This window comes from Phyllobates terribilis, unplaced genomic scaffold (genome assembly GCF_046119375.1).
Source record: "Phyllobates terribilis strain yellow unplaced genomic scaffold, ASM4611937v1 Scaffold_463__1_contigs__length_1437734, whole genome shotgun sequence".
NCBI lineage: Eukaryota > Metazoa > Chordata > Amphibia > Anura > Dendrobatidae > Phyllobates > Phyllobates terribilis.
Genome location: NW_027363223.1, coordinates 1,007,497 through 1,030,965, shown reverse-complemented (window position 1 = coordinate 1,030,965; position 23,469 = coordinate 1,007,497). Strand labels below are relative to the sequence as shown.

The 23,469-nt window shown below is 51.2% G+C and overlaps 1 long non-coding RNA gene across 3 annotated transcripts in view; it reads right to left on the bottom strand.

Moving 5' to 3' along the window:
• LOC141229234 (uncharacterized) overlaps window positions 1-23,469 on the bottom strand; it is a 166,938-nt gene that overhangs the window by 78,993 nt on the left and 64,476 nt on the right. The window contains exon 2 of one of the 3 annotated variants that reach the window (XR_012295963.1): window positions 17,008-17,119. The exons of the other annotated variants lie outside the window; for them this stretch is intronic. This is a non-coding gene — a long non-coding RNA (uncharacterized lncRNA). The remainder of the gene's footprint in view (window positions 1-17,007; window positions 17,120-23,469) is intronic. 3 annotated transcript variants of the gene reach the window in all.

Genomic DNA, 23,469 nt, shown 5'->3' with positions numbered 1-23,469 from the left:
GTTAGCCAGTACTCCCGGCAGGGCCTTCTTCATCACCAACAGTAAAGACCCTGAACTGCACTGCACGGACTGAGTCATTTTTGCTGCGCCCACGCACCACAACACTCACCGTCTATAGACGCTGCCCTGAGGCTATACTCCTCCCGTGGGGAGTTATACTACCCTCTGCTGCGCACACAACATCGGTCTCAGCGGTCTGCCCCGCAGCGGTGGTTCTCAGTGACCGCAATCCACGGGTGGCGTAGTCAGACAATTAAACATTACCCTGAGCCACGGGACCGGGCCGCCACCACGGAGACTACAACCCCCAGTATTACACAGAGACCCAGCTCCAGGTGTTCCCCTACACACACGGCCCAGGGGGTGAGTCATTTGCGGTATACTAGAGGTCGTAATGCGATCTTTGGCTATGAAACCTGGGTTACGGTCAAAGTCACCAAGTAGCACCAGCCTTAGTAATGCCTAAGGATCTGAAACTTTCCTGGTGATATCCTCTATTGCATTCAGGTTCTTTTATTTTTTTATATAGAATTATATTTATAGATTACTTCTAGCTTCTATGAAAGTAATTAGAACTGCCATATACTACCAGGTGTTACGGATCCGGGTGGTGGAACCTCTGTGTTAGCGGTGCAAGGAGGGACCAGAGGGGCGTAACTGTGTATCAACTCGGACTGACTGGGGTCGTACGGCGGCTCAATCGACTCTGTGACCAGAGAAGGACCGAGCAGAGGGACCAGGTGCTACTCTGGGCCAGACCTTGTATGAGAGCAGGTGACTCCCACGGGTCAGAAGGTAGGGACTGACCGGTACAGCGGATGAACACGGCAGGCGGGCTTGACTGGTGATCCGGGTAGACAAGCTGGTGGCACAAGAGGTTGCAGGCAGGTGCTTCCAGGTAAGCGGGCTGGCAGGCACAGCAGGTAACAGGCAGGTGCTTCCAGGTAAGCAGGCTGGCAGGCACGGCAGGTAACAGGTAGGTGCTTCCAGGTAAGCAGGTGGGCAGAGCCCATAGACAGACTGGCGGACTGGACTGTAGACAGACTGTCGGGCAGAAGGGGGGTCAGGCTGGCGGACAGGACTGGTAGTCAGACTAGCAGCGGGACCTGAGGGCTGAAGCAGAGGTAAGTAGACAGAGCTACAACCTTGCATGGGCACCTCCATATTGGAGGAAGTGCCATTTATAGGGGAAGTCCTCCGGCCATTGTTCGGGGACTTTTCAGGACGGCGCACGAGGCCCCTTTAAGAGAGAGGGAGCGGGCGCGTGCGCCCTAAGCACAGAGCGGGGAAAGCTGCATGCACCAGCAGCAGCTGCAGGGAGGCCGGAAGACGCCGGAGCAGGACCATGGCGGTAAGAGTGACGGCGTCTCTGCCGGGCAGGAGGCAGAGACGCCGATGCTACACCAGGTATGACTCTGAATGAATGAACTGTAGGCAAAAACCTGGTGAACAACTAAATTGGAGCATGTCACTTGTGATGAAAGCCCAGACCAACTACATTATATTAGATACTAATCCTAATTTTCTGCCTATTTCTGAATTGCACGTGCATAAACTGTAATACATTCATATGTGAACAAGTCTCATTTAGTGATGAGCGAGCATGCTCGCTACTGATCGGTACTCGCCCGAGCATCTCACTGCTAGAGATGCTCGGCGCTCGCCGAGTATTTCCTGACTTGCTCAGCGGGAGCTCGGGCCCCCTCTCTGCATGTTTGGCGCTCCTTAGAGAGACAATGAACATGCAGCAATTGTCTGCGACACACTGTAATGCCACAGCCTTGTTGGTTGTGGCATTACAATGATTGGTTGGCCGCACAGAGTCATCGGGTCTATATCAGACCTTGTGCCGCCATGCTCGTCACAGTCACTGCATCATGCAGTGTAGGGAGAGGTGAGCTAAGGAGAGATTTGCTTGTTTCTTAGTTAGTGTAGTTATACCACCATATATTATACACATATCCATCTCTACTAACAGTCCTTCTGAGGACTAATCCAGCTGCATAGATATCAGTGCTAGGCAGGCAGGCAGTGTATGTGGCAGATTACAGTGCATATAGAAAGAGGGTCCATTCCAGTTCTGTCTGCTGCTGGTGCTTTTACAGATATTTCTAGAAATAGCTCCAGGTATCAGGGGCCAGGATTATTTTTTTGGGGATCTTAATCCTCATTATTTGCTTAAAAAGCAATCCAGAGAATACCATTTTTCTGCTCCATTTCCTTGTTGGCACTGCAGAATACAGCCAGATCCTTTCCATAGTACAGTGCTAAAAATCCATCTACTTAAAACTGTGGATTTTCCATAACACGGATCACATATAAGTGCGCTGAAAATTCTGCCATTTCTGGCCTCCATTGAAATTTTCCTGCAGTGTGTCAGTGAAGTTTTTGACACGAGGTTGCTGTTAAAAATAGATACCTACAGGTCAGCTATTTAAAACTGTGGTTTTCCGTCACACATATCACATATGCTGTGGTTGATATCCAGCCATTTGTAGTGAACGTGGAAAATATTGTCCTCCATTTAAAATGGGCAAGTAGCTTGGCAAGGGATGGGGAAGTGGACGTGATGTTGATGATGGTGCATGCAGAGGACGAGGCTGAGGCCGTTGGCTAGCTGAAATTGTGCCACAACAAACATCCACATCTTCTCGCTCGACCTTCCTGTCCCAATTAATAGGGGACCGCAGAACACCACTATTGAACACAGAGCAGTGTGAAAAGGTTATTGGTTGGATAGCAGATAATGCTTCACTTTGCCACCACCACAACCACGCTGTCTTCCACACAGTCAAGTCTCAGTATACGTGAGTCTGGACCGCATATTCCTCACACCATGCAGAGCGCCCGGAGACAACTGATCCCACACTTGGACACTCCGAAGAGCTGCTCACTTTTCAATTTATAGATTCGGGCCTCTCACCCGGTCCACTTGAAGCGGGGCAAGAGGAGATTGCATGTAGCAATGCCCAAATATTTGAGCAGCCACGGTGGGAAACTGTCACAAGAGGTGGACGATGATGAGACACAATTGTCAGAAATTTAGGAGGAGGACCAGGGTGCGGAAGTGAAAGACGAGGTGGCGGATGATATCATAACTGACCCAACCTGACAGGGGGACATACAGAGTGAGGACAGCAGCACACAGGGGGAGAGAGGCATAGCACCCCAACAGGCAGGAAGAAGCAGTGTGGTGGCAGCAGACAGAAGGCAGGCAACCGTTCCCTGTAACATCAACTCAACGGAAGTTGCCAGTACAATTGTTAGGTCTTCCCGAGTCTGGTTGTTTTTCAATGACACTGCTGATAAACCCAAAAAGGTCATTTGCACCACCTGCCAGGCCAGCATCAGCAGGGGTAGCAAAGCTACCAGCCTGACCACCACCAGCATGATCAGGCATATGGCAACAAAGCACCCTAAGTGGGCTGAACCTCAGGGTCCAGGAACAGTGTCTGTGGGTGGCACCACTGCTTCTGACTCGCCCCCTGGGCCGAGAGGCACCCGGAGCCGCGCTTCTGGGGGGTTGTAGTATCCGTGGCGGTGACCCGGTCCCGTGGCTCATGGTGGTTAGGCCAATGACGGTATTTTGTGGGGTTTTAGGTTAATTGTCCGACTACACCACCCGTGGATTGTGGTCAGGGTGTACCGCCGCTGCGAGGCAGTCCACTGAGGCTGGTGTGGTGTGCGCAGCAAAAGATGGGATAACTCCCCACGGGAAGAGTATAGCCTCAGGGCAGGGAATGTGGATGATGAGGGTGATGGTGCACGGGAGTCCCAGTACTAGTAGTGCTGTATGAGGTGGGAAAGCAGGAATGACTCAGAGTCTTTGCAGTGCAGTTCAGGGTCTTTACTGAGGATATTAAGGCAGACCCTCCCGGGAGTACTTGCTAGCATAAGGGGCCTGGTCAGTCTGCGAGCAAGCAGGAATTCCCCTGGCCAGGTGGAGTTGTAGGCCTCCCCGTCTATCTGCACTCTTCCTGGCTACCTTGCTGTAAGCGAGTGGAAGTAGCCCACGTCCCTGAGTATACCGTGTGGTGCTCACCCGTATGGCTGGTGACTTGGGGCCTTCTGGTAGCCTCCGCTCCTCGATGGCGGTGCTGGTCCCTTCTTTGTGGCTGAGCTTCCGGGCTTCTATGGCCAGAGGACCTGGAATCCCCTGCCGGCTGGTTTCTGCTGCTGGGTGAATATACGTCCCCACAGCCTCTGACTCCGATGTCCGGTACTTGGATTCTTCTGCCAGGGCGAGCCCTGCTCAGCTCCAGCCCCTGGTCTTCAGCCCCTGGCTCCTACAGAGCTCCTGCTGTAACTCTCCCTCTCCAGGCTCTGACTCCCTAATCCCGCCCCAGACCCAGTTTATAAGGGCAGATTCCTCCCCTCCCAGGTCTGGGCAGGAGATGTTGCATGCTTAAGGGCCCCTGACCAGAGAAACCTCCCACTTGCTCTCAGACGTAATATTTCTATTACTGTGGCAACCAGACCCCTGGGGTGCCACATTCCCCCCTAGCAAATTTTAGTACTCCGGGACTAAACACATTTTCAAGAAAACACAAATACAAGGGTATAAACAATAATACAACAACATATTTACAAGAAGCTTTAGTCTTTAGAGGTCACGGCGTGTCCGTAACCGGGTGTCCATGTCACCCAACAAGGTGAAGTCTTGGAACAGAGTAAGGGGACCTGTCCAAAGCAAACCCCAAACGTTGGCCCTGGGCGTGGCTGCAAGGCTGAGGCTAGCTACTTTGGGCCACATGGAGGGCACGACAGACAGGTTTTCTCTTCCGCGGCCATCTTCGTAAGAGGCACCAAGGTGCAACTATCTACAATGTAGTTCCGGTTATTCAACGTCCATAACCTGTCAGTCCAAATAAACCTGAAGGGTAACTAGAGAAACATAATTAGTAACCAGGTAACAAAATCATAAACTATTTTCAACATTTGCAATTTACAGATGACATTTTAGATTCTCCAGCGAGCGGGCATTTGTCCTCTAGTACTCCTGGTGGACCTACGTAACCCACTATCTGGCTCTGCACTACAGGGTGTAGGAGGTGTTGCGGGTAGGTCTGGCAGCTTTCTGCGTACTCTTTGGCTTACTCGGTGCACGGCAGGCTCACTACTAGCAGAGGGTTGATTCTCCTGGGCTGCTGGTATGAATTCTTCTGCCTCCTGGGCCGGCTGCTCTTCTGACACTCCCTGTTCCTCTGTAGGCCCTTGAGGGGCTGGCTGGAGAAAGGCGAGGACGGGTACCACGACTGCGTTGTTGATCTGAGTCCAGGACCGGGGAAAGTCTCCGAGTACGGTACTGATCATTTCTTCCCTTTCCTCTGCGGGTTGAGGGTTTTCTTGATCTTCTTCAGGGCTTTGTAGCTGCTCGGGACACTTCTTCAGGTGGTCTCTGGAGACAATGGCTGTGGTTTCTCCTCCATCCTTACTGATGACACAGACTTTTGGGTTCTCATGGCTTGAGGGCAGTACGGTGTACAGGTCCTTCTCCCACTGGTCGTCCAATTTGTGGAGCCGCCTCTTTCTCTTCAAGACCTGCTCTCCAGGTACCAGGGGAACAGCGGGAGCATACTGGTTATAAGCCTTCTCTTGCCTTTCTCTTGCTTGAGACCGACTCCGCTCGACGCTCTCCTGTACTTTCCGATACTGCTGCTGCCGTTTTGTATCCCAGTCTGCCTCTGGCGAGGTGGCCTCAGGTGTCAGGACTCCCATATCCAGGTCAATAGGCAGCTTACCAGGTCTTGCTCTCATTAGGTAAGCCGGGGTACAGTTGGTAGAACCTACGGGGATGTGATTATATAAGTCCACCAGATCAGGCAGTTTTTCAGGACAGAGACTGCGTTCTTCCAGGGGCAACATTTTTAGCAAGTCTATCACCACCTGGTTCATTTTCTCACATAGTCCGTTGGTCTGAGGGTGATAGGGCGTTGTTCTTATCTTCCTGCAGCCATACAGATTGCAGAACTCCTGGAAGACCTCCGCTTCGAAGGCTGGTCCTTGGTCCGTCAGCACTTGCTCCGGATACCCGTGTGGACGGCAGAAGTGCAGCTTGAAGGCTCTGGCTGCTGTTTGAGCCGTTAAGTCCTTGACAGGGACCACCACTAGGAACCGGGAGTAGTGATCTACGATGGTGAGGGCGTAGACGTACCCAGATTTGCTTGGAGCCAGTTTCACATGGTCCAGAGCTACCAGTTCCAGTGGCTGCCTGGTGATGATGGGCTGCAGGGGAGTCTTCTGGCTGGCACGGTCCTTCCTTCTTAGGTTGCACGGGCCACAGTCTCTACACCACCTCTCGATGGCTCCTCTCATGCCTACCCAGTAGAACCGTTCACGCAACAGGAACTCCAGCTTCTTCCATCCGAAGTGCCCTGCTCCGTCGTGGTATGCCTCCAGAACCATAGCCGCGTCTCGTCTTGGGACCACTACCTGCCAGGCCAGCTCATGTGTTCTAGAGTTGACCATTCTCCGACACAGCTTCTCCTTGTAGAGAAACAGTCTACTTTTCTCCTTCCACAGTTGCTTGGTCTCCTCCGGAGCGTCTGGATCAAGACGGGCGTCAGCCTGTGTCAGCATTTCCTTCACCAGACGGACTGCGGGATCACTGTCTTGTGTCTCCGCCCAGCTGTAGTGGGGTAAGGGATTGAACGTAGCAGAGCGCCTGTCCCTTACACGGTGGGAATACAGGATAATCCCATGACGGTGGAACGCAGGGAGATCGACTTCTTCCAGATCTTTCCCTACGTCCGGTAAGTTTGGCATTCTGGAGAGGGCATCTGCGTTGGCATTTGAGCGTCCCGCCCGGTATTTGATGGTGAATTCATAGTTGCACAGGCGGGCCATTCATCTCTGCTCAAGGGCACCAAGTCTTGCAGTGTCCAGGTGTGTAAACGGGTTGTTATCCGTGTACACGGTGAACTTGGAAGAGGCAAGGTAATGCTTGAAACGTTCGGTCACTGCCCACACCACTGCCAGGAACTCTAGCTTGAATGAGCTATAATTCTCAGGGTTTCTCTCCGTGGGCCGTAGTTTTCGGCTGGCGTAAGCGATTACCCTTTCTTTCCCATGCTGGATCTGGGACAGTACGGCTCCTAGCCCGATGTTGCTCACGTCCGTGTGGAGGATAAAGGGATGGCTGTAGTCAGGGTACGCCAGGATTTTATCCCCCGTGAGGGCCATCTTCAGCTGGCGGAAGGACTCATCTTCCAGCTTTTCCCACCTGAAGGGCGGCTTCTGGTTTTTGGCCTTCCTGGATTGACCTATCAGGAGGTCCTGCATAGGGGCTGCCATTTTGGTGAAACCGGGAATGAATCTTCGGTAGTAGCCTACCAACCCGAGGAACTGCCGCACTTCCTTTATGCTGGAGGGTCTTGGCCAGTCTTTAATCACGGTGTTCTTATCGGGGTCAGGAGCCACTCCGTCAGCACTCACCACGTGTCCCAGGTTCTGCACCTTTGGTTTCAGGAGGTGACACTTGGAGGGTTTCACCTTTAGGCCGTAGCTTGCCAGGGCGTCAAACACTTCTGCCAGGTGTTTCAGATGGTCCTCGTAGGTTTTGGAATAAACGATGACATCGTCCAGGTATAACAGGACCGTCTCGAAATTCTGGTGTCCCAGACAGCATTCCATCAACAGCTGGAAGGTTCCTGGTGCGTTGCAGAGCCCGAACGGCATACAGTTGAATTCGCTGAGACCCATCGGGGTGGTGAATGCAGTCTTCTCCTTGTCTGCCTCTGCTACAGGAACCTGCCAGTACCTGCTAGTAAGATCCAAAGTGGAGAAGAAGTTAGCAGATTTTTAATGCAGCTAAAGATTCTTCTATTCTAGGTAACGGGTACGCATCTTTGTGTGTGATACGGTTGACCTTTCTGTAGTCTACACACATTCTCATTGTGTTATCCTTCTTTTTCACTAGAAATAGTGGAGCTGCCCAGGGGCTACAGTTGTCCCTGATTACCCCAGCCTCCTTCATGTCCCGCAACATCCCCTTTGCATGCTGATAGTGTGCAGGGGGTACAGGTCGGTATCTTTCTTTTATGGGCGGATGGTCTACTGTGGGGATGTGATGGTCTACCCCCTTTACTCGCCCGAAGTCTAGTGGGTGTTTACTAAAGACTCTCTCATACTCCTGAACCACCCGGTAGACTCCCTGCTTTTGGTGTGAGGGAGTGGAGTCAGTACCCAAATGCAGTTGCTGACACCAGTCCTCCATTTGTTTCTTAGAGCCGTTACCTTCCTCTGGTTGAGATGGAACCAAGGGTTCTACGGCCTTTACAGAATTTTGTTTTATGGTGAACAATTTGGCTAGCGTGGCATACCGGGGCAGGTATACTTCCCTCTCCCCGATATTTATGATGCGGACAGGTACCCTCCCATGGCGTACATCGACCACCCCGCGTGCTGTCAAAATGGTGGGCCTACTGTCTCAGTAGACGGGTTCTACCATTGCTTGGTAGTTTCTACCTCTTAGACCAATAGCTGCCCGGCACCAGATCATCATCTCGCTTTTTGGGGGCATGGCAATAGGGAATGGGTCACACATTCTCACGCTACCTATCTCACCACCAGATAGTTTCACTTGTTGCCGCTTCATCAGTGCCCGGATTTCTTTTTGGAGGACACGCTGCTGGCTGGAACTGGCGTTCTTTGCAACCTGCTGTAAAATGAGAATCACCTCTGCAAGACAATTTTCAATCACGTTAGTTCCCAAGGTTATTCTAGGGTGACTCTCATGACGGTCAATGTCCACAATAATCAGTCCTTGTGCCGCTAGTTCGACTTTACCGATCTTAATGGTCACCTCTTTGAACCCCACCTGCGGCACGGGCTGACCATTGCTGGCGATTATACTCAGGTCGTCATCTGGGTAGCGGGTTATGTCCGAGTCATTCCAGTACCGCTTAAAGAGCACGTACGGGATGGTAGTCACCTGTGACCCGGTGTCCAGTAGGGCACTCATAGGAATGCCATCCAGTACCACAGGCATGACCGGACGCCCCCCCTACGTATTTATCACGCCAGCTCGATGGGCCTGATGATCTTATGCCTGGGGGTTGGCCCTCTACCCCAGGTTGTGCCCGTTTAAATGACAGTACCTTGCCATAAGTCCGGGTTGATTGCAGCGGCGGCAGATGGGTTGTCCGTTCTCGTTGTATCTGTCGCTGGGTCTTCCTCTGGACGTTGGGATCCTCCTCTGTCGGTGCCATGGGACGTCCTCCGGTCCGGATGCCAGCTGGATCTTTCCTGGAGGAGAGACCTGTAAAGACTGCACAGTTCTGGTTAGCGCGGCTACGCTTTTGTCAGTTCTTGGACCTGGTGGTGCAAGTCTGTAGCCGGGTTGTTATCCAAAGCCTGCGCATCAGCTCCCACAGGCCCTGCAGACAAGGGCGCCGCCTCCTGGTGATAGGTAATAGCAGGGCGCCGGTGGGTTACAGTGCTACTCGGTGCCGGTTCTCGGAGCACCCGGATGGCGCTGTCTTTGAACTTTGCAAATTCTAAACCAGGGTTCTGCAAGGCCATTGCACGTAACTGGGTTCGGTGGGTGTTGGACAGCAGACCCTCAATAAATTGCTCAGTCAACAGTTCATCTGCATTCCGCACACTGTCAGGGTCTGCCTGTTTAATGGCTCCCAGGGCCTCTTGCAAATTCAGAGCATAGTCTCTTATACTGTCTTGGGCCCACTGCTTGCACCCATAAAATTTCATTTTGATCACTGCTGAGGTGCGGGTGTCAAAGGTGTCCCTCAGCCGGGTTAAGATCTCTTTTATAGTCTCCTTGTCCCCGACTGACCAGGACTTCACTTCACGTTGGGCTGCCCCGGTTAGCTGGCCTATCTATATGCTCACTTTTTGTCCCTCTGTCAGGGGGTATACTTCAAACAGGCTGTACAGTCTCTCTTTAAAGTCGCTTAGGGTATGCGACTCCCCTGAGTACTGGGGCAGCCAGGCCGCTCTGGGGATATAGGGCATTGTAAATGGCATTACTGCGGCAGCGGCCGCGCAGGTGGTAGAGGGTCCCTCCGTGTCCGTCATCTTCCTCCCCCCTAGTTAAGTGTGGCCTACCTTCCATTGCTTCTTCTCCGTAGGCTGCGGCTCCGCAGACGATCGTCAGGGTGGAGGACCTTGCGTCGCGCTCTGATGACGTCAGCGTCGCTCTCTCTCCCTTCGAGGACCTTGCGCAGCGTCGGTGCGTAGGGCGGAGCTTCAGATCTCGCGCGCTTTCGGCGTCCACGCCCCTCTTCTTCCCGCGCGGCGTCCTGAAGATGGCGTCTGATGGCGGGAAACCGACTGAAGATGGCGGGGAACGGCTGAAGATGGCGGGATACGGCTCCGGATGGCAGGTACCTTCACCAGAACAGGTAGGACAGTCTTTTGAAGGCGCGCAGTAGCCGGTGGTTGTGGGCACGAAATCCTGCCGACTGCGCCAAAGCTGACTCGCCCCCTGGGCCGACGGGCACCCGGAACCGGGCTTCTGGGGGGTTGTAGTATCCGTGGCGGTGACCCGGTCCCAGGTCAGGCCAATGACGGTATTTTGTAGGGTTTTAGGCTAATTGTCCAACTACGCCACCCGTGGATTGCGGTCAGGGTGTACCGCCGGTGCGAGGCAGTCCGCTGAGGCTGGTGTGGTGTGCGCAGCAAAAGATGGGATAACTCCCCACGGGAAGAGTATAGCCTCAGGGCAGGGAATGTGGATGATGAGGGTGATGGTGCACGGGAGTCCCAGTACTAGTAGTGCTGTATGCGGTGGGAAAGCAGAAACGACTCAGAGTCTTTGCAGTGCAGTTCAGAGTCTTTACTGATGATATTAAAGCAGACCCTCCCGGGAGTACTGGCTAGCATAAGGGGCCTGGTCAGTCTGCGAGCAAGCAGGAATTCCCCTGGCCAGGTGGAGTTGTAGGCCTCCCCGTTTATCTGCACTCTTCCTGGCTACCTTGCTGTAAGCGAGTGGAAGTAGCCCACGTCCCTGAGTATACCGTGTGGTGCTCACCCGTATGGCTGGTGACTTGGGGCCTTCTGGTAGCCTCCGCTCCTCGATGGCGGTGCTGGTCCCTTCTTTGTGGTTGAGCTTCCGGGCTTCTATGGCCAGAGGACCTGGAATCCCCTGCCGGCTGGTTTCTGCTGCTGGGTGAATATACGTCCCCACAGCCTCGGACTCCGGTGTCCGGTACTTGGATTCTTCTGCCAGGGCGAGCTCTGCTCAGCTCCAGCCCCTGGTCTTCAGCTCTTGGCTCCTACAGAGCTCCTGCTGTAACTCTCCCTCTCCAGGCTCTGACTCCCTAATCCCGCCCCAGACCCAGTTTATAAGGGCAGATTCCTCCCCACCCAGATCTGGGCAGGAGATGTTGCATGCTTAAGGGCTCCTGACCAGAGAAACCTCCCACTTGCTCTCAGACGTAATATTTCTATTACTGTGGCAACCAGACCCCCGGGGTGCCACACTTCTTCTGCTGTTGTGCATGCAAGTCAATCCTCTGTCCATGGCACATGCGAAGATGCTTCCTAGCCTTCACCTGTTGTTGCACACTCTCAACTAGCACCATCAGCAAGCATGTCCATGTCCTTGTCCCAGCTCAGAATTCAGTTGTCCCTACCATAGTCCTTGGAACGCAAGTGTAAATACGCAGCCAATTCCCCACAGGCCACACTACTAAATTCACACATTTCGTGACTGCTTGCGCTCGAAATGTTGCCTTTTAGGCTTGTGAAGACGGAAGTTTTCCGCAACCTGATGGCGGCGGCCGTCCTTTGGTACTCGGTCCCCAGCCGTCACTATTTCTCACAGTGTGCCATCCCCACATTACATGAGCATGTGTCCCTCAACATTAGCCGTGCCCACAAAAAAGCAGTTACTGGGAAAGTCCACCTAACCACGGACACGTGAACAAGTGCTTGTGGGTAGGGACGGTACATCTCACTGACAGCACACTGGGTTAACATAGTGGAAGCAGGGACCCAGTCAGACTTTGGGACGGAACACGTCCTCCCGACGCTGAGGATTGCGGGCCCTGGGTCAATCAGGGTTGCCCCCACATTCTACAGCTCTTGCACCTTCTCCTCCTCTTCAGCATCCATCTCTGAAATTACCACATCAGTCGCAAGATGGAAGCACTGCAGCATTGCTTGGGCCAAGCGGCAGCAGGATGTGCTGAAGCTAATATGCTTAGGTGACAAACCACCCAACACTGAAGAGTTGTGGACAGCTCTGAAAGAGCAGGCAGATCTGTGGATGACACCGCTGAACCTACAGCCAGGCAATGTCGTGTGTGACAATGGCTGGAACCTGGTGGCAGCTCTGAGGTGAGGCGAGCTCACACACGTACCATGCCTGGCTCAAGTGCTTAACCTCGTGGTTCAGCGGTTTCTCAAAACCTACCCGGAACTGCCGGATCTGCTTGTCAAAGTACGCCGCCTGTGTGCCCATTTTAGAAAGTCATCTACAGCTTCCGCTGCCCTTGCCGTGTTTCAGCAGCGTTTGCAGTTTCCAGCTCACCGACTGATGTGTGATGTCCCCACGCATTGGAACTCTACATTGCAGATGTTGGAAAGGATTTGCGAGCACAAGAGGGCAGTTGTTGACTACCAGCATCAACAAGGCCATCGGTATTCAGTTCAGACTCCACACATAAGACCTGTCAAAAATATGTACCATCCTCCAAAACTTTGAGGACTCCACCAAGATGGTGAGCGGTGATGATACCATAATTAGCATCACCATCTTGCTTCTCTGTCTTCTGAAACTCTCTGCTCACAATCAAAGAGGATGCATTGCAGGTGGAGCATGATGAGATGGAGCAAGGAACCATACAGGGTGATTACACACAGCCCAGCCTCACCTCATCCCAATGTGTACTGGGTGAAAATGAGAAAGATTAGGAGGAGGAGCTAATTTCATGCTCTATAGATGGTACTACCTGCACAACTGTCATACCGTCTGTTTAGCGTGGATGGCCTGAGGACATGGAGGAGGAGGAGAGCATGGTCAGTCGTCCTCTTGGTGAGGACACAGAAGTCTTGCCTGTTAGCAATCTGGCATGCATGGCTGAGTTTATGTTACACTGCCTTTCCCATGACCCTCGCGGTTTCCAAATTTTGGATGACAGTCATTACTGGTTAATGACACTTCTAGACCCATGCTACAATGAGGACTTTCTATCTCTAATTCCCAAGGCGGGCAGGTCTACTAAAATGGGGCAGTACCAGAAGGCCCTTGTTGCGGAATTATTAAAAAAATTCCCATCTGAAAACGATGGCGGTAGAGGTCACAGTTCATTGGCAACCAAGGAGTACAGACGAGAGAGACACAACTCCAATCCAGCAGAGGCAGGGGAACACTGCCAAAGTTCTGGGACAGTTTTTTCAGACCCTCCCATCTTACAGGCCTTGAGGCGCGGGGTACTCTTACAAGGAGTGCAAAGTTTGGGAAGATGATGAGGGAATACCTTGCTGACCATACCAACGTCCTCCGTGATTCCTTTGTGCCTTATAATTATTGGGTATCCAAGCTGGACACGTTGCATGAACTGGCTCTCTACGCCTTGGAGGTCCTGGCCTGCCCTGTCGCTAGCATTTTGTCAGAGCTGGTTTTTAGTGCCGCTGGTGGAATTATAACTGATAAACACATCCGCCTGTCAACTGAAAATGCTGACAGGCTGATTCTTATAAAAATGAACAAGAGCTGGATTGGGCCAGACTTCTCAACACGACCGAATGATAGCTAGCAGTGTAACATAAACTCAAATCCAGTGTCTTTTTTTGGGAGGTCTATTCCCATGCACCTCTTCACACCTATACATGGGTATACGCTTCCTGATATTGTCTATTTGCTCTTGTTCTCTGCCTTCTCCTCATCCTCTATCACCATAACATTCACCACCATATCTACCATATCACCTCCTCTACGTGTCTTGCAAGTTCCTCCAAATTTGTGGCAACTTTTGCATTCACTGCTTAGGAAAACACTATGGGAAACACACGTCCTAATAATAGGAACATTGTTTTTAGGAGGCTCTTTGACCTCTACGTCTCTTGCAAAGGGCATTGGAGTGCCTCCAAATTTTTAGCAGCTTTTGCATTCACTGCATAGGAAAACACTATGGGAGACCCACTTCCTAATAAACATTGTTTTAAGGAGGCTCTTTGACCTCTACGTCTCCTCCAAGGGGCATTGGAGTGCCTCCAAATTTTTGCCAGCTTTTGCATTCACTGCATAGGCAAACACTATGAGAGACCCACTTCCTAACAATGGGAAGATTGTTTTTAGGAGGCTCTCTGGCCTCTACGTCTCTAGCAAGGGGCATTGGAGTTCCTCCAAATTTTTGGCAGCCCCTCCAATAACTGTATAGGAGACCCACTCGTTAATAATGGGAACAACAAAGCATAGCCGGCTGATGGCTCTCTAATAATAGCGAGGGCCGACTGCTGGCCCTATAAAAATAGGCTTTGGGACTTTCAGAGTCCAAAAATGAAACAGGATGTGTCTGATCATGTCTCACACACCACATGGCCAATGTTAAAATGACATTTCCCGGTGAATGCATATGTCTTGGTTGAAAGCAATGCAAAAGTGCAAAAACGCATCAAAAACTCTACATGTGAACATAGCTCAAGGTGTGGAGGAGCATTTTGTTTTTGGTTATTCATTTTGCCTTATATACAAGTCATTTTCCTGGAAAGGATGTTCCTTAACATATTTCCCAGGAAAATCCATTTTGGTTTAGTTTTTGTATGTTTTATTGTGAGTCCGTAAAAGTGGCGTAATAGCTCTGACAACATTGTTGACAGCAGTGACATGGGAGTCAGAAATGCTTCCAGGTGTCTTCCCCATGCTGTTCCCATGTCATTTGAGCACTGTTCCCATCAATTTGTGCAAGTTTTAGGCCCTCTGCAGACCGCTGGGGGTAGTCACCGGAAAAATGCTTGAGTTTATATTGGGCTCATTGCTCTGGTCGAGCACCCGAGCATTCCAATTTGCTGGACCCGAGCATCGAGCACCCGAGCATTTTAGTGCTCACTCATCACTAGTCTCATTCCAGAAAAATCTCTGTCATAAGTGCCTCAGTTATAATACAAATAAAGGGACATGGGTCATTGCAGGTTTTGCTTCATACGTAGTGATTTTTGTGCCTTTTTTTCCTGCTGCTTTTTAGCGACGTCTTCTACAGGTGTCCACACCAAAATACTCAATAACAATTTTGTCTTATTGCATTTTTTTGCTGCATTTTCCTCTTTATTTGAATCAGCATTTTCAATGCATTTTTGGTACAGAAAAACTGCACAACTGCAAAACTCAACTGTGTTTTTTTCAAGATCCCCATAGATGACTGTAGAGAAAAAATGCACCAAAATATGCACATTTCAGCTGAGGTTATAGATGTACAGTGGGCAGTTTTCATGAAATTGTATTCACTTTGCTTGGACCGTTAAGGATATTTTTTTTTTTGTGGGAACATGACCTAACGGGATTGTTCCCTGGTAAACCACACAGGCATCTTAGACATGGCTTGTTTATTCCAGTAGGGTTTCCCACCTGCAGTAAGACACAACCATGATAGGTATCACTATGAGCGTCTTCTATGGATTAGTATAAATTACAGTGGCGTGTAAAAATTTGGGCACCCTTGGTCAAAATTACTGTTATTGTGAACAGTTAATCAAGTTGAAGATGAAATGATCTCTAAAAGGGCTAAAGTTAAAGATGACACATTGCATTTGTATTTTAGGAAAAAATATATATTTTCATCTTTTACATTTTAAAAATTACAAAAAGGAAAATGGGTCAATGCAAAAGTTTGGGCACCCTGCATGGTTAGTTCCTAGTAGCACCCCCTTTTGAAATTATCACAGCGTGTAAATGCTTTTTGTAGCCAGACAAGAGTCTTTCAATTCTTGTTGGAGGGCACTGGCATATGGCCCATAGTGGCAGACTACGCTGCTGCTATGGGGGCCGTGAGACAGGGGGCCCAGGAGTCAGGAGAAGGTATCCACCTCTGAAAAAGTTGTGTTGTTCTGCACAAAGGATGCCTCACTGTCTGCTCTGTTAGAGAAGGAGAGGAGGTTCTAGCCTCCAGCAGAGCAGAGAGGCTGCTTACAGCATGGCCACTGCTCTCTCTGCCCACCCCTCTGTATATTATAGCGCCGCTCTCCCCCTCCAGCCCTGTAATCAGGGGCGTACATAGGAATCATGGGGCCCTGTAGCAGAAGTTCTAACTGGGCACCCCCCCTCCCCCAAAAAATATAAATAATTGTGGGGGTCACAGAAGAGTAGATCTCACAACTTTCCATCCTTTACATAGTAATTTTCCTCCTGCTGAAGTACTAGATTCCTCTTTTCTTGCCCCATAAAGTGTGATCCCAACAAAAGTGCACCCCAAACACAGTATGATGTCCCCATGGTGAATTCCTTCACACGTGCAGTATAATGACCCTACTGTACCCCACCTCAACTCACAGAGCAAAGTTTGCTGACCCCAACACAGTATGATTTCCCAACTGTGACCCCCTAGAGCTAGAGATAATGGTACATAATAAGGGAGGGTGTTATACATAATAAAAGAGGAAACTATATAACTAAGGACGAAGCTATACATAATAAGTGAGTACACTATATACTAAGGGAGTATGCTATACATAAAAAGTGAGTACACTATATACTAAGGGCGTATGCTATACATAATTTGGCTACATTCCTGCATCTGTGTGCAGTGTCGGTGTGCTGCCCGCTTTTACAGACTCATTGAGCATGTCCTATTCTAATCCTCAAATTCGGATCTGAACAGAACATTATCTGACCCTCACAGATCTCATTCTCAGATCAGTGATTTTCATGGATGTGTGAATGGATTTATAAAACTGTACGAGTCCGTGGACCATCCGATGAAAAAATCTGGCAGCACACGAACATTTCACACAAATGTGAGAATGCAGCCTAAGGGATTTTACAGATAACATTATCACTCCAAGTCAAACAGTGCAGATACAGAATAATATTTACATCCAGGCACTTACCGCTGACGTCTCATATGATCAGAGTCTGTTTCTGCTGCTTCTTCTCCATCTGGTCAGACCTTCATGTCGACATCTCCCAGCCACGACTCATCTTGTCACGATGATCTCCAGCCTAGAAAATAACAAGGTCACATATATTGTATACATACATGCTCCCCTGAATACAGATATGTACCACCCACCCATTAATATACTATTAGCCACTTAGTAATCAAAATATAACGTGATAAGCAGCACTATGCTCGCCATTAACTATAATCTCCGCCGCCCAATTATATCAATTATTCAGTCTCTGTGACTCAATTAACTGAAAGGTTACGTTCACACGGAAAATATATAAGGCTTTACAGTACCAGTAAAGTGAAACCCCCATCATTGCTCTCTCCCAGCACCCCCATCATTGCTCTCTCCCAGCACCCCCATCATTGCTCTCTCCCAGCACCCCCATCATTGCTCTGTCCCAGCACCCCCATCATTGCTCTGTCCCAGCACCCCCATCATTGCTCTCTTCCAGCACCCCCATCATTGCTCTCTTCCAGCACCCCCATCATTGCTCTCTCCCAGCATCCCATCATTGCTCTCTCCCAGCACCCCCATCATTGCTCTCTCCCAGCACCCCCATCATTGCTCTCTCCCAGCACCCCCATCATTGCTCTCTCCCAGCACCCCATCATTGCTCTCTCCCAGCACCTCCATCATTGCTCTGTCCCAGCACCCCATTATTGTTCTGCCCCAGCACCTTCATCATTGCTCTCTCCCAGCTCCCCCATTATTGCTCTCTCCCAGTACCATCATTGCTCTCTCCCAGCACCCCCATCATTGCACTCTCCCAACACCTCCATCATTGCTCTGTCCCAGCACCTCCATCATTGCTCTGTCCCAGCACACCCATCATTGCTCTGTCCCAGCACACCCATCATTGCTCTGTCCCAGCACCTCCATCATTGCTCTCTCCCAGCACCTCCATCATTGCTCTCTCCCAGCACCCCCGTCATTGCTCTCTCCCAACACTTCAATCATTGCTCTCCCAGCACCCCATCATTGCTCTCCCAGCACCCCATCATTGCTTTCTCCCAGCACCCCATCATTGCTCTGTCCCAGCACCTCCATCATTGCTCTCTCCCAGCACACCAATCATTGCTCTGTCCCAGCACTCCCTTCATTGCTCTGTCCCAGCACCTCCATCATTGCTCTCTCCCAGCACCCCCGTCATTGCTCTCTCCCAACACTTCAATCATTGCTCTCCCAGCACCCCTGTCATTGCTTTCTAACAGTACCCCGTCATTGCTCTGTCCCAGCACCCCTATCATTGCTCTCTCCCAGCACCAACGTCATTGCTCTCTCCCAGCAACCCCATTATTGCTCTCTCCCAGCACCCCGTCACTGCTGTCTCACAGCAACCCCCGTCATTGCTCTCTCCAAGCACCATCATTGCTCTCTCCCAGCACCCCCACCATGGCTCTCTCCCAGCACCCCATCATTGCTATCTCCCAGCATCCCAATCATTGCTCTCTCCCAGCAACCCGTCATTGCTCTCCTCGTCCCCACTATACCAATAATTGCTCTCTCCAGTCCCAACATCACCATCATTGCTCTCTACAGCCCCATCACTGCTCTCCCCATTGCCTCTATTCCCATCATTGCTCTCCTCAGCCCCCAGCCCCATCATTGCTTTCCCCATTCCTCCCTATCCCATCATTGCTCTCCCCAGCCCCACCATCCCATCATTGCTTTCCCCAGCCCCATCATTGCTCTCCCCAGCCCCACCATCCCCATCATTGCTCTCCCCAGCTGCATCATTGCTCTCCGAAGCCCAATCAGCCCCATCATTGCTCCCCCATCCCCATCAGCTCCATCATTGCTCTCTCCAGCCCTATTATTGCTCTCCCCAGCCCCAGTCACATCATTGCTCTCCCCATCTCCATCATTGCTCTCCCCAGCCACATCATTCCTCTCGCTAACACCTACAGCCCCATTATTGCTCTCCCCAGCCCAATCAGCCCCATTATTGCTCTTCCTAGCCCCACCATCCCATCATTCCTTTCCCCAGCCCCATTATTGCTCTCTTCAACCCCACCGTCCCATCATTGCTCTCCCCAGACCAATCAGCCCAATTACTGCTCTTCACAGCCCCAGCAGCCCCATCATTCCACCCCAGCCCCATCATTGCTCTCCCCAGCCCCACCATTCCATCATTATTCTCCCCAGCCCCAATATTGCACTCCCCAGCCCCACCATGCCATCATCGCTCTCCCCGCCCTATCATTGCTCTCCCAAGCCCCATCAGCCCCATAATTGCTCTCCCCAGCCCCACCAGCCCCATCATTGCTCTACCCAGCCCCATGATTGCTCTCCCCAGTCCCATCAGCCCCATTATTGCTCTCCCCAGCCCCATCAGTCTCATCATTGCTCTCCCCAGCTCCATCATTGCTCTCCCCAGTCCCATCATCGCTCTCCCCAGCCCCATCATTGCTCTCTCTAGCTCCCAAAAGCCCCATTATTGCTCTTCCCAGCCCCATCAGCACAATCTTTCCTATCCCCAGCCCCGTTATTGCTCTCCCCAACCCCACCATCCCATCATTGCTCTCCCCAGCCCAATCAGCCTCATTATTGCTCTTCCCAGCCCCACCATCCCATCATTCCTTTCCCCAGCCCCATTATTGCTCTCTTCAACCCCACCGTCCCATCATTGCTCTCTCCAGACCAATCAACCCCATTATTGCTCTTCACAGCCCCAGCAGCCCCATCATTCCACTCCCCAGCCCCATCAGCCACATTATTGCTCTCCCCAGCCCCACCATTCCATCATTCCTCTCCCCAGCCCCAATATTGCTCTCTCCAGTCCCACCATCCCATCATTCCTCTCCCCAGCCCCATTATTGCTCTCCAAAGCCCCACCATGCCACCATTGCTCTCCCCAGCCCTATCATTGCTCTCCCAAGCCCCATCAGCCCCATCATTGCTCTCCCCAGCCCCATCAGCCCCATTATTGCTCTCCTCAGCCCCATCATTGCTCTCCCCAGCTCCATCATTGCTCTCCCCAGCTCCATCATTGCTCTCCCAGCCCCATCATTGCTCTCCCTAGCCCCTATAGCCCCATTATTGCTCTTCGCAGCCCCACCATCCCATCATTCCTTTCGCCAGCCCCATTATTGCTCTCCTCAACCCCACCATCCCATCATTGCTCTCCCCAGACCAATCAGCCCCATTATTCCTCTCCCCAGCCCCACCATCCCATAATTGCTCTCCACTACCTCCCTTCCCCAACGTTTCAGTAAAACAAAACGAAAAACAACAACTTACCTCAGCTCGGTCCCCTGCAGCATCCTCATGGTTGCGGCAGTATTCTGCCTAACCCAGGAGCGCCATGCATGATGACGTCATCAAGCTGCGCACGCCTGGGTCAGGGAGAAAGCAGAGGATGGATCCCTCCAGCTCTGCTGCTATTCTTCTCCTGTCAGCAGCGGAGCTGCAGAAACCGCTCCCTTCGTGCCGTGTGCAGGGAGAAGCTGGACTACTATGGGGCCCCGAAGACTCATGGGCCCCATAGCAGTTGCGTGGTCTGCTGCCATTGGCGGTACGCCACTGCCTGTAATTATAGTAAGACAGGAGCCAGCTCTGCAGTCGTGCCCCAGAGGAGTGGAGGCTGCACCACAGAGAAGATGGTGCATTCAGCAGGTTCTTCTCTCTGAAGACTGTACAGTGGGTACAGAAAGTATTCAGACCCTTTAACATTTTCACTCTTTGCAGCCATTTGGTAAATTCTAAAAGTTCATTTTTTTCTCATTAAAGTACACTCTGCATCCCATCTTGACTGAAAAAAAAACAGAAATGTAGAAATGTTTGCAAATTTGTTAAAAAAGAAAAACTGAAATAATACATGGTCATAAGTATTCACACCCTTTGCTCAGACACTCATATTTAAGTCACATTTCCTTGTTATCCTCCTTGAGATGGTTCTACTCCTTCATTGGAGTCCAGCTTTGTTTAATTAAACTGATAGGACTTGATTTAGAAAGGCACACACCTGTCAATATAAGACCTCACAGCTCACAGTGCATGTCAGACCAAATGAGAATCATGAGCTCAAAGGAACTGCCCAAGTAGCTCAGAGACAGAATTGTGGCAAGGCACAGATCTGGCCAAGGTTATAAAAGAATTTCTGCATTACTCAAGGCTCCTAAGAGCACAGTGGCCTCCATAATCCTTAAATGGAAGAAGTTTGGGACCACCAGAAGTCTTCCTAGACCTATTCGTCCAGCCAAATTGAGCACTCGTGGGAGAAAAGCCTTGGTGAGAGAGGTAAAGAAGAACCCCAAGATCACTGTGGCTGATCTGCAGTAGGAAGATGGGAGAAAGCTTCACAAAGTCAACTATCAGTGCAGCCCTCCACCAGTCGGCCCTTTATGGCAGAGTGGCTCAACGGAAGCCTCTCCTCAGTGCAACACATATGAAAGCCCTCATAGAGTTTGCTCCAAAACACATGAAGGACTCCCAGACTATGAGAAATTAGAATATCTTGTCTGATGAGACGAAGTTAGAACTTTTTGTTGATAATTCTAAGTAGTATATGTGGAGAAAGCCAGGCACTGCTCATCACCTGCCCAATAAAATCCCAACAGTGAAACATGGTGGTGGCAGCATCATGGTATGGGGTGTTTTTCAGCTGCAGGGACAGGACAACTGGTTGCAATTGAAGGAAACATGAATGCGGCCAAGTACAGACATATCCTGGATGAAAACCTCTTCCAGAGTGCTCTGGACTTCAGACTTGATCGAAGGTTCACCTTCCAACAAGACACTGACCCTAAACACACAGCTAAAATAACAAAGGAGTGGCTTCAGAACAACTCTGAATTCTTGACTGGCCCAGCTAGAGCCCTGACCTGAACCCAATTGAGCATCTCTGGAGAGACCGGAAAATGGCTGTCCACCAACATTCACCATCCAACCTGACGGATCTGGAGAGGATCTGCAAAGAAGAATGGCAGAGCATCCCCAAATCCAGGTGTGAAAAACTTGTTCCATCATTCCCAAGAAGACTCATGGCTGTACTAGCTCAAAAGGGTGCTTCTACTCAATACTGTAACATCCGTGGTGGCGTGCTTGCATAGTGCACCACCTCCCACTATGCAAGATCGCAATGTTACCCTTCAGTCCAGTCTGCAAACCTTGCTCCTGTTCATGCTGTGTGCATGCCTCTGGTCTGATTGCTTAGGGCGGCGGCCCAGTTACTTCCTGATTCTTATACCTGCTGTGGGCACACTCCTAATGCGTCCCCAGCCTATTGCTGTGAGTCACTGGATATTTAAACTCACTTCACCCTGAAGGAGGTGCCTGAGTAACACTATCATTCAGTGTGCTCCTTCGCCTCTGAGTTGCCAGGTCTTGTTCTGTTTCTTGTCTGTTTCGCCACTCTGGGGGCCGTTTACCCAGACCTGTTATCTGTGACTTCTAGTCTCTTTCCGCCATCCTGGGGGCAGTATGCCCAGGCCCGTTATCTGTATCTGTGACTTCTAGTCTGTTTCCGCCACCCTGGGGGCTGAGTTCCCAGGCTCGTTCCTTTACCTTGTTCCTGGTTCAGTCTCTGTCTGAACAGTGTCCTAGCTCGTTACCTGTTTGTCTCTATGTCCGTACCTTCCCTTTTCCTGCAGTGTCTGAACCTGCCCCTAACTCCAACTCATTGTCTCTGTACTTCTGTTTGTGAGTTTAGAGTCCACTCGCTACTTCATTGTAAGTACCTTGTGTGTATCTGGTTCTGCTTGTCCCTTCCAGTCTGTTCCATGTGAACAGAGCCCTGTCCTCTCTGCCTGCACCTTCCGCCCTGTTCTGCTCTGCCTTGTCCACCGCACCCGAGGTTTCGCCCTGGTCCGCTTGCTCACCGCTCCAGCGGTTCCTCTCTGCTCTGCCTTGTCCACCACACCAGCGGTTTCGCTCTGCTTGCTTTCCGCTGCAGCGGTTCCCCTCTACTCTGCCTTGTTCACCGCTCCGGCGGTTCCTCTCTGCTCTGCCTTGTCCACCGCTCCGGCGGTTTTGCTCTGCTCTGCCTTGTCTACCGCACCTGCGGTTTCTCCCTGCTCTGCTTGCTCACTGCTCCAGCAGTTCCTCTCTGCTCTGCCTTCTCCTCCGCTCCGGTGGTTCCGCTCTGCTCTGCCTTGTCCACCGCACTTGCAGTTTCGCTCTGCTTGCTCACCGCTCCGGCGGATCCTCTCTGCTCTGTCTTGTCCACCGCTCCGGCGGTTCCTCTCTGCTCTGCCTTGTCCACCACACCAGCGGTTTCGCTCTGCTTGCTTTCCGCTGCAGCGGTTCCCCTCTACTCTGCCTTGTTCACCGCTCCGGCGGTTCCTCTCTGCTCTGCCTTGTCCACCGCTCCGGCGGTTTTGCTCTGCTCTGCCTTGTCTACCGCACCTGCGGTTTCTCCCTGCTCTGCTTGCTCACTGCTCCAGCAGTTCCTCTCTGCTC